The following is a 12,186-nucleotide window of genomic DNA, read 5'->3' as shown; positions in this document are numbered from 1 at the left end:
GGAGGGCTGAACACGTTAACTTGAAACCGCGGGCTAATCGCCCACCGCAGACAAGCCGCTTAAAGCAGGCGGGCTCCGAGACCTAATGCTTTGAGAAGCTGAGGCGGGAAACATCTGAAATTGCGGATTTTGACTGTGGAATTCCCCTTTACGTTTCAGGGGAAAGCAGGGACCACGCGACGCCGGGGTGGCGTGAGAAGCAGGCTGCTCCTCGCTGAAGATGGCCGTGTCATTTGATTCTCCTGGGTACGTCTGGTGAAGGGGAAAGAGGTCAGAGTCGTCGTGAAAGAACTGCGAGTCGCGTCACCTACAGTCGTCTGCCACTCATGTGACCAATGATCATGACATCACTGGGTCAATGATTATGACATCACTGGCTCATTCTACTGGACAGCTCAATCAAAACAGCCTTGAAGGCTGGATCCGGATATCTGGAAGAGCTGGCAGATGAGCCGTTGTTCAAAACACGCAAATCACCAGCTTACAGAGATGCCTAAACAGTGAGGCAGCAAGTGACAGTAAGTGGCAGGTGGGTCTCAGAATGTGATGACATGCCTTACCTAAGGAGATTAAACTATTGTTCAATTCCAGGCATGACAAAAATAAATAAAAAAATAGTTGCCAATTGGTTGACAGGCATACATTTGCCAAAAGTGGTAAGCTACACTGATATGCCATCCAATACCATCTGCTTTACACCTTTATTTGGAAAGTCCCAGGAACCAAAAGGTGTATTAATGAGGAAACGTGTGCAGAGTTGTACACAGCGCTGAGTGCACGGGCCCCTGGGAGTGACAGGGGCCCCAGGGGGCTGGCGTGGGCTGCCCCTCCGGGAGCCGAGCAGTGTGCTGATGAAAGAGCTGCGGTTAAACGAAAGAGGATGGAAATGCTCTCAGAAGGTTTCCTGCGCTGACCCAATTCCCTCAAACTGCTGACTGCTCCAGAAACACCACACACCGCCATCAGTCAGGGGGAGGGGCCGTACAGCCCATCGGTAGTCACCTTCGCCTGTCTTACACAGACACACACACAGACACACACGTAAAGGATGCAGCGTGTGAGATTCTGACTAAGCGCTGCCCGCCTGTCATCAGTGACGAGCGTGCGACAGTCCGGAAGCTGAAGAGCAGAGTCCTGAGCCCGACACCCAGCCTCCTTATTTCAGGAGTCTGGCTCCAATCAGTCAACTGTGCCTGAAACACACGTCCCGTACTCACATGTCTCAGGGACTCCCGATTACCCCGAAAGGTATCTGCACAGCCTGCGCGACACACATCAGACCCTCAAATGTGTCATCGTTTTGGATTCAAATGCTTTTCTCTGCTTGTCTGGCACATTGGAATCTCTCAAAAAAACAGCAAACCCTGCCTTTTGGTCCTCTGGGTTGGCTCAATTGCACCAGGCAAGATCAATCAAGCACAGAAAAGCATTTGAATCCAAAGCGATGACGTATTTGACCTCGGTCCAGATGCCTCTGCAAACCCAGGGACACAGTGTAGCGGAGCAGTCCTTGAAGGCATCCCAGGACGTCTTCAGAGGATTATGAAGAGGCAAATGTCTTGGCTACTCTTCTGTTCAATGTTTCCCGAAGCCTATGACCATGGAAGTCGGGATCTGAAGCATCTTAAGCAAACTACCTTGTGCGGGGAAAAACTGCACCTAACGGCAATTCAAAAACAAATCACAGCTGCTGGTTCAAATGTGACTATTACAGCATGACCAGGCTCAGAAATGTCACCTTTGAGCTCACGTCAAAGATAAAAAAATCATCCGGGAAGTACCTGAGCTCCCATGGCCTCCTGAGCGGTGTGTCCAGATATAGCACCAGGCCTTGGGAATGATTTGCATGGTAGGGGTTTGGCCTAGTCGCCTGTACATGACACTATGCTCATCCGTGTACAAAACAACCTTGATGAAATGCTAAGGACAGCAGATCCATCTTGTATAGAAAAGTACTTTCCAGGACTCAAGCGCTCACATACAGAATTACAAATTGGACTGAGCAGGCTCTCGATGAACGATGACAGCGATTTCATAGTCACCACCGGAAAATAGCTTTCCTGCAGCAATGCCAAAGGTGCACTTACTCCACCTCGGTCCCTAAGTCACAAGTTCTGGATGTCCTCACAAGCAGGCGTTACCCAAACCCTCTTTTATAGAGAGCATGACCTCTTCCAGGGCTCCTTTGTACAAAAAAGGAAACGTTTCTTCATCCCCACAAAAGCCTTGGATATTAAAATGCCTCCACTTCTTTAAAGATAGGAAACGATAGTTTTCTTTTCAGGAAAGTGTTTTTTTTTTTTTTTTTAATAAGTGCAGAGAGTCCATGTAAGGAAATGGGAACAATAGCATCGCCGCTCTGCTCCGTAAATCACCCCATCGCCGTCTCCGATCAGCAGCACACACACACACACACCTGACACATCTGTTTTGAGCATTGGGCGTAGGGCCCATCAGCCAGTCTGCAGAAAGAAAGCCTCTGGGAGTCTGGCCACACATTTCCTCTGACTCAGGGAGAAGGGGAGAGGGAGAGAGAGAGAGAAAACGAAAGAGGAGGAACAACGATAGGGAGCAGTGGAGAAGGAGAACAGGGGACTAAAAGTCCAAACGTCCTTTATGGGAGGTATAAAGCACCATAAACAAGCAATTAAATGAGTTCCACCCCCTACATGCCTCAGCAGCCAGTTATGCCGCCTCAAACAAACTTGCAAGGAGCTGCAGTGGGAGGGGGAAATCACAGCCATTACTCAGCAGGGAGATTCCTGGGGGAGAGGGGGGCCTACGAAAGAGAGCGGGAAGGAAATGACGCATCGCGTTTGCAGAGGGCACCCGAACCCCGACCGGGCGGGAGACAGAGGGAAGGGGCGGACGTCCAGAGCAGGTGTGGCACCCCCCGGCCCGCCGCGGGACAACCGGAGCGATCACCTCTGGATGCCCGCTGGCTGCTTCCCGAAAGGCGTGACGGGACGTCTGCCGAGCGCAAAGGACCACTTCCCTCGTCTGGCACAACGCGACGCATTTACTTCCTTAATGCGGAGCAACAAAGGCACCATTCTTCACCTCGGTCGCAGTGATCGGAAAAGCACGCGCAACGCCCCAGCCGCTGACCACGGGGACAGAGAAGCGGGCTCCTCTCTGGCCTGCTCTCGCCCGCACTTCAGCATCGCTCGCTGGGTTACTGTGCTTTCACACAGAGGTGTTACTCTCACGTGTGAGGAGTCAGAGCGCAGTGTGAGATACAGACGCGGCCAGCCTCTCCCTCCGACAGACCGACGCGCTTTCCTCCGCTGCTTCAACGAGACCATAACCCACTGCTGGCAAACAAATAAATAAGTATTGGTGTCGGCATTCAAGTCTCGGGTGCTGAAGGGAATTCGCAGCTAGGCTACTTGTTACCACTTCCTGTTTATACAACTTCTTTTTTAGACTAAACACTTATTCCGAGGCATACCCTGGAGCATTAAAATGACTGCGCATTTTAATGCTGCTCCTTATGAATCAACAATATTTTTAGATTACTGTCCAAGTAATCCCACCAAGTCAACATACTATTTCCCATATTGTCCATTTTGAGGGTCTAGCGTATTATCTGGTTCATCAGGCTCGTCAAACAACATCAAATAGATAGTTAAAATCACAGCAATTCAGCCGATAGCTACTCAGGTATATTGCCAATATCCTTCAGGTGTCTCGAGCCAAACCTAAATTAGATGTGTCATTTACATGGTTTAGGCAATGGTTTCATCATGGCCAGACCGCACGACTAGTTCCAAGATCCATTCCTACATGTGACATAGCTGTTGAGCCCCAGACACAGAACCTGAAGTGAAAGGAGAAAGCCAGCATTGTAAACAGAGGATGGCGATGTATGTAAAACGTAAGCTGGGTAAGACACCCAGGATTACGCAGCGCGGTAAGCCAATGAAAAATGTGATGCAAAGCAATGATTTCACTGCAGTGCAATCTAATAAGGGTTTATACCTGGCCATAAAGATTACTCCGCCCCAAGGGGGATGAATTATCCAGAAAGCTCCCCGCAGACGGCCCCGGTGCCTGTCACCCTTCTCCGTCCCATCAGTCTCTCTGATTCCCGGGAATGGCGGCGATCACTCGAACCGGCCGTGTACACCCCAATAGAAAAACGGGCCGAACAAGATAAAGTGGGCTGAAGGCTTCGGGAAAGAAAACAATCTCCTTGGCAGAAGGACGGGGCTGAAGTTCACAGAACGAATGAATGAATAAATAAATAAAATAAATGAACGATGAGGTATTTTTTTCCCCCCCACATTCCGACAGAAAGGCAGTTGACGAACAGCGGGCTAAACCACAGCGGAGCGGGGCGAACCCTGAGGCTCTGTTAGAGCCGGGCTGTCAGCACGTGTGCTTGTGAGCAGTGTCCTTATCGCCCGGCCTGGACACTGTGCAGCTGCGGGGAACTGTTCTCATCATTACGATATCTGCTCAGAGTCAGAAACACGCAAGCCTGCACGCAGCTCAGAGGTGTACATTCCAGTGTGAAACGGCAGCAGTGTCAAACACAGCCGTGTTTGGTCCGGTCCTCTCTGCGTATACGCGACCGTTTCTCCTGTGGGTTTTGTACACAAGCCTCTCTGAGACTGCTGCGCAATGCCAGGACTGGCACTCGGACGCATTTCATCGGAATGAACGACAAGAAAATATTCATGGAATCCCACCAATCAAAGTCCAGAATTTACATAAAGCATGTGGCGCAATTTAAACCACACTCATTCAAGCGGTGTTGCAACACGCAGGCATTTGGAGCGCTTAAGAACGCATGAAGAATACAAACCATTCAGTGTTGAAAGGTTTGCCATGCTGAAGACATTAGAGGCATTTTCTTGAACTCTGGAGTACATTGAATTAAACAGACATACTATACTGTATTGGAGAACAAAGTTTTGGAGGTAAAGGCAATTCCTGCCACAAATCTGAGTTTGCCACATACAAACAACCATGCAGCCTCCCGACGGAGAAGAGTTGGGCCTATATTCAAATAACAGACCACATAAAAGGTAGAAGCGAAGCCCTTTCCCACAGAAAGACTGGAGCATTTTCTGTATAATATTGCAAAGCAGAAAAAGGTCTCGTTCCCAGCTCCGGATTAGATTCTTTCCCCCGTAGCTATAAATCAACCACCACATACTCCATCAAAGTGCAGGAATCAATCATACTTTTCCTTTAAAATGTCAATCACCCTCCCGGAATTATGAGAAATACGAGCTTAACGGCCACGAGGAACGATTGAGCAGCAACATATAAAACAGGCGTTTTTAAATTCAGACCCAGGAGAAAGACAAATGTTGCCACTGGTCCAGGATAAAGTACTTCAGCATTCAGAAGACGGCCGTGCATATCTGGCAAGCCTGCACCCTATGCAGCAAAGCACCATTCAATAAAGGACCAACACCAGATACCAGAACTGATATACCCAATAACCACACATCACGGACACGAACAGGAGAGTTGGAAACTTCAGCTGCTAAAGCTACTGTAAATATCCCACACTGACCACAACATTCTCATTGATTAGCATCATTTATGTCATTATAGCCATCAACAGGGAAAGGAATGACAAGACATCACAGCTATAAAGTCCTCTGCTTCGGTTCGGTCTGAACTGTGCCAGTACTCTGCCGTTACTGATACATGGACCAACGCCTTTCAAGTGTCCCCAGGAGACTGATGAGGCCTCAGCATATTCACTGCAAAGACAAGAGGATATTAAAGAACGCAACACTGCCATTGATTACGCTTCTTGCTTAAAGGCTTATGAAAGCAAACATAATTATGCACAAAATCTACATGTATGAAAACCAAAACAGTTTACCGTTTACCAAGTCAACTGACATCTAATAAAACAAGGAACTGGCCAAATTAAGGCCGTAATATGGTAACAATGGAATTCAGGGGAACACAGCCCTTACTGCTCATGTTACCATAGAGAAAAAGAACACTGTGTCCTGTACAGGCCTGTGTCATTTTTATTTCCTGCTTGTTAATATCAATCATAACATTATAAACACCTATTGGAAAAAGATATAATGTAGGACAGAAGCTTCACAAATGTACTGGCTACATTCGCCGGAGTCCTTGATTAAAAGAAATTAACTGCCAAACAAACGTATGGGGAGTACAGCCCTGCAACAGGCTGGCTGTTCAAACACTTAAAATGAGGCTGTGTGTGTACAGATATGCCACTCTGCTGTTCACAAGCATTAACTCTCAGGAGACGCTCGCTGAACAAACGCAGCCTGATGGATTTTAATGTATTCCAGCGTACCCCACGCCGGGCCAAGAACCTGTCCCGATTCTCCAGGGTGAGGACAAATCAAAGGGGGTTTGGGCGTGAGGTGAAGGCTGTTCTTTCCGTGCGTTTCGCTTTTGGCCAGGCCGTGCTCAGGGGGGATGAGCTAGAGACGCAGGAACACTAATCCCAGCACGGCCTCCTGATCTGAGCACACCAGTAAATCACAGTCTGGTTAATATTCAGTGATTCGGTTGTGCGATGAAAAAAAACCGCTCTGAGGGCAGACGGGGTGTACCTTGGGTCCAGTCCTCTACGTGTCTTCCAACACCGGCACCCAAACACGCACCGCGGGAAACCAATTACAGGCAGAAATAATGAAGGGAGAAGAAAAGCCTGTGTCCGCGGTCCACCCCTGGAGGAATGAGGGGGGGGGGGGAGAGATTCACGTCATGACCTCTACTCTTCCACCGCCCCGCTCCTGATAATAATGAAGAGCATCCTCTCCGCCCCTCCCCCCCCCACGAGCCCTCCCGAATTCCAGACCAGGAAGCAGCACACGTACCTCCCTAATGGAGCTCCCGCTGGCCCTGCGTGAGGAGACGCATTGACAGTGTCTCTTTAAAGGAGCAAACACAAAGAGTAAAACAGGGTAAAAAGGCCGCCTGAAGACTGTCAAGTCCAAACGGAAATGGAGCTGAAAAGGGCGCAGAGAGAAGAAAAAGTTTTTCCTCTGACTCTTCCCCCAAAATAGAGAAAAATGAAAGTCACAGAGACCTTCAAAGTCCTTAAAATGCCACTGTGGAGTCAAACAAAGGAGTGGAGGATAAAAACATTCCAACCGCAGGGAGGCAGGACCCAAACATCGTCAGGGGAACAAGGTTTATACACAGGCACGCATGACGCAGACGGACACACAACGCAGAGACGCACAGACCGAGGCTATAGCCCGGGTGCACTCTGTTGTGCCACGGCTTGGCAGAGACTCCGTTTTGCCGGTTCTTTTGTGTCGGGACCTCTCGAAAAACGCACTGGCGAGCCCCGTCTGGCCGGGCATGCCCCGTGTAAAAGGGCACCATCTGCCCCGGATTAAAGCGCAGAGGGGGGCGGGGGGGGGGGGCGCTTCAGGAGCCTGGAAAGCGCTGCCCCGCAGACGGCGCGTGGCTCAGGATCCCCCCTCTCCCCTGTCCCAAAGCCACGGGCCCCAGTCACAGCTCATGAAGCTTCAGCTGGAGCTCTACACAGCCAGGCTCATGGGATGAGCGTCCCAGTCACTGATCGCTCTGGAAGAAAGGTGAACCAGACAGCGGAACTATCCCTCGTAGTGCCCCATATCCCCGCCGCCAGACGGTTTTGGGTCACAAAACGGGATTCCCCGTCCCTTCATGGAGAACAGGAAACCTATGGCATAGAAATCGTTCTCTGCCACAGAACACCAGCACATCCTACTGCTCTGTGTCCGTAATGGCGGTTAACAGAACGGGGATGCGCGAGTTACCAGCGCAGAAAGCGGATCTCTCGTGAGCCAAAGGTGAAGGCCACAGGAGAGGACAGCAGGGAGGGGATCTGCAGGGTGGGTCTCAATAAGCCCCCATGAACACCACTCTGAACCCAGCCTCTCGATGTGAACATTACACAACAGACGACATAATACAGAGAATCACTATTGTATTTCTCGCAAGTATGCATGGATTAGTCTCTGGGAGACACTCAGTTACATGTACATTCTACAATGAAAACACACACACTTTTTCCCAAGGTGATTTGGTTTCAGAAGGCAAACAAGACTAGGGCTAAGCAAATGCTTGGAAAAAAATATTAACAAAGCATTTGTGACTGTTCATTGTGTTGGCTCTGTCATCAGTGTGGTTGGATGTGCTGCAGACGGCCGAGAGAATCCCAGATTCCACAGTCACAGTCAGCCCCTGAGCGCATCGACCGTGGCCAAATCGATGCCTTCTGGTCCAGACAACCCTTTGCGGCCCATTCCCGCCCGGAAAACCCTCTCGGTAATGACTCAGAGCGAGCGGTGAACCATCCATGGGCTCATCATGGGCACGCGCGGGTGACAACGCACCGGCCTGTCCCCCTCCCCTCCCCAGCCCAGCCCAGCCCAGCCCAGCCCAGCCCAGCCCAGCCCCCTCCCCTCCCCAGCCCAGCCTGCACTCAGGATTCTGCAGAGGTAATTGCTTTGCCATTTGGTCCAGTAAGATGGATGGCCGTGGAAAGCGTATAGCACAGACCCCGGCCCTAGCCCCGGCGCTAACGCAGGCCTGACCTGATCTCACAGCGGGGGTCAGGGCCACGTACGGGCGGAGCGGAGAGGAGAGGAGGAGGGAAGGAACGAGGACGGCGAGAAGGCCAAGAACACACTTTCACTGCATCAGCGAGTCCCCTTCTTTCATTTAACGCTCTCCCCTCCGCCGACTGCATCACATCCACCGGCTGCACTGAGTACAGGGGAACGGGTCCTCTGCCGGGGGAGGGGGACTCAGCCTCCGGAGCACGCGCTGTTCCACAGCAGTGAAGGATGTGTCGCAGAGACACAAAGAGATCTGGGGTTACAGAGGGGCGGCGGGGGTGCAGTATGTGGGGATGTTGATTGGTTCTGGATGGTTGTGTGAGGGACATGCAATTCATTTTTAAGACCTGAGGTTTCCATTACTCCATTCAGCAGAGCTCAAATACACCACCCAGATCACACAGTGCCAATTATTTCAGGGATCGGTTACAATACCCGGGAAGTTTCTCCACCAATCAATCAAGCCCGGAACCCAGTTCCGTTCTCATTAACCTGACATCAGCCTTCAGGGGCGAACCATTTATGGCCCGACGAGGGTCAATAAATACTGTCGGGCTGCTGGTAATCTATGGGGGAGGGGGGGGTACTTCCAGTCATGTATTCCTGAAGGGAAGGAGCCAGTTTGGCTTTCTGTTATCGGTCCATCTAAACAGGGTTTGCCACTATACGCCGATAGCCCTGTGTGGAGGTAATGAAAACGGCCGGCCAGTTTACGGGCGAGACCAGAGGACATTTTAATCTGTCGACAACAGGCCCAGAGCTCGGCATTTCTCCACAGTGCCACTTCTGCCTTTACGGGAACAGATCAACAGCACACTGTTGTCATCACAATGCTGTAATATACCATTGTTCGCCCTCCCTTGCTACGACAAAGTTGAAAAGAAAGCTGTCAAGCCGGTTCTTCATGGTGAAGGTAAGCTGCGTTCCTATCGATACCGGGCTAAATGCATTTCATTCTATTCATCGCCCTGAGACTCACCTCAGACAGAGGAGCATGTTCGGCATCGCTTTAGCACATGGGAGAATTCAGGTGAATATCAATGTATCAGACATTGTGTCTAGTGACTTGTCTACTTCTCTATATGCAGGGGAAAGGGTCATGAAGACCATATTAAATGGCTAAAATGCAGTTTCAAATGGTCTGGGTCTACATTTTATATCTGAAAACAAATCAAGAAAGAGCAATTGAGACAATAAGACATAGAATTTTTGCCTCAGTGATTAAGGTGAAGATTAACTACATCACGTTTTGTATTTTAAAAAAATGAAATTGTCACATTTCATTTTCTAAATTTAGAAGAGGAGAGAAGAAATCCTAGACTGCCATTCCAAGCAGTACAAATCATTCAGTCTGATCCTGCAAGCAAAACAGGAGGGGAAAATATATTAGAAATAAAGCCATTTTCGACATGCGGCAGGACTGCAAACTGAAAGCAGTAACGCGCTGCAGCAGCAACAGGCTCTGAATTGAGAGTGATTGAGTGTTGTGTGTGCTGCTTATTAAGGCTATTACACGCACACTCCTGATGACACAGGAATCTGCAGCACACTCAACACCCATCAAGCACAGAACATCTTTTGTGGTTGTCCCTTATGTCATAAGGTTGTTTGGGTTTTTTCTTATTACATTTTCTTTGTTTTTTATTATTAATTGTTAATGTATTTCCAGAAAACAGAAACACCTCCCTCATCTTTGGCCTGGTTCTCGGCCGGTGGCTTCAGCTCTGATGAGTCCTCGGTGCAGTGGATTGGTATACGGTCAGTGTAACAGAGCAGTGTGCAGACCACACGGCCCCTCCCCTCCTCCACAGCCTGCTGCTCGGAGGGGTCTTTATGGGGAACGGCCTTGCTGCACTAACAGCTCTGTACATTCCACACACATTCCCACATCTCCCCGAGAGCCAGTGCTTACACATGGAGGCTGGTTGCACTTAATGTCATTTTCCAAAACACGCGAGTAACAGGTTCTGCAGGGACGGTTTGTCCTCCATTTGAATCTGCGCCTCTTGGTCTGACACCCCCTCTGTCCGTCAGTCCCTCTCCGTAATACCTCCAGGTCGAGGCCCTGCAGCGTCTCCCTGGCGGGGGAGTCTGAGCGCACGGCACTCTGGGTAACGCCCGTGCGGAAGGACCCCCAGCCTGTGCATTCTGCAGCTCTGAGCTCATCCCAAACATCCACATTATCCGCACCGTCGGTGCCATTCCCCCAAAAACACCCAAGATTACGCCGACTCGGAGCTGCATAACTCACCGACCGGCTGACAGTTACAACGGCCGTTTGTTTAGCAGACACTGATCCGGGGAGAAATAAATCATTTAAATTTTTACATGCTATCCACTGCTGTCTACACTACTGGGTGTTTTGCTGAAGAAAAGGCATTTGTTAGCTTCACAAAGGGCACAACAACAGCTCCCCTCCCCTGGGAGTCGAACCAATAATCTCCAGGTTAAAAAGTCCAGCTCCGAGCGCTCCGCTGCACCGCCTCGCCTTAATTATCCCATCATGCACCGTGCTGCGCCGCGGCCTCTGGAGAAGGCCGCTCCTTCAGCGAGCGCGGCGGGGACGGGGACGGGGACGGCCCTGAGGGAGCGGGGGGGGGGGGGTATGCAAATGACAGACCGCCGGCGGACTGGATCCAGCAGCAGCTCCGCGCCCCGTCGCCCTAGCAACCCCTGCTGCCGTTCAAAACAATCCACCGATCAAACAGCCGTTTCCCCCGCACGGAGAAAAAGGGCTTTACTTTTGTTTCGCCTGCAAACAAAACTGCTGCTCTACATGCAACGCTGTTTATACCCTTACTGATTCGGGCAGGACTACAAGGCCGCTAAAGAACACTTATATAAATACGGATTAGCATAACAATGCGTAAACAACAGGGAACGGAGGACGCGAATACTCCAGCTAACAGCACCAGCTAATTACTGGATCAATTATACTACTCGTGCTAACTGCTGAAAATGCTAAAAGGAACTTGTGCTTTTGGGAGATTTTTCTATCACATGAATGTTCAGTCATGTACTCGACACAATAAGCAGCATTATCTACCAAAGTGCGAGTCTCACAGAGCATTAACAGGCATCTGTAAAAAGATCATTGGACAATGTGGTTCACAGCGAAGGCCAAATTGCACCTAATCATGTAACGTCAAACATAGTGCCATTTTATTCACAACCAAAAAACAAAAAAAGCGAGAAAAGTAGAACAAATCATTTTGTTAAAGTATATTAAACTATTCCTCAAACAGAAAAAAGCTATAAATATTGCCTTGCTATTAACAGTTTCCTCCACTCAATGCAAAGGAAGTCATGGCCTCTCATTCTATCAGCTTTGAACGGTGTCCTGTGCTGTGAGAACAGCAGCACCTGAACAGAGGCTGGAACAGCAGAGGGAATGTGTGTCCCGTGCACCTCTCTAAATAAAAATAAATCAGTTCACAGGAACCGTGACAGCCAACGGGGATCTAATGAGAAGTGTTAACGTGTGCCCAGTGCACTGTCATTTCTCAAATTAAAATTAAATCAGTTTTCCGGTCCCAGAAACCATACAGCGGTTTCATTTAATTTCATACGGTAAGTCTGTTCACCGTCTTTCCTTTGATGTTTTTTTCCCCGCGACAGA

General features: G+C 49.7%; 1 protein-coding gene across 2 annotated transcripts in view; it reads right to left on the bottom strand.

The window, feature by feature from the left end:
• The window catches only part of erbin (erbb2 interacting protein), a 92,142-nt gene that overhangs the window by 63,110 nt on the left and 16,846 nt on the right, over positions 1-12,186 (bottom strand). The gene's annotated exons all lie outside the window — the stretch shown is intronic.

This window comes from Conger conger, chromosome 12 (genome assembly GCF_963514075.1).
Source record: "Conger conger chromosome 12, fConCon1.1, whole genome shotgun sequence".
Lineage (NCBI taxonomy): Eukaryota > Metazoa > Chordata > Actinopteri > Anguilliformes > Congridae > Conger > Conger conger.
The sequence above is the reverse complement of the archived record's forward strand: the minus strand, read 5'-3'. Positions and strand labels throughout refer to the sequence as shown.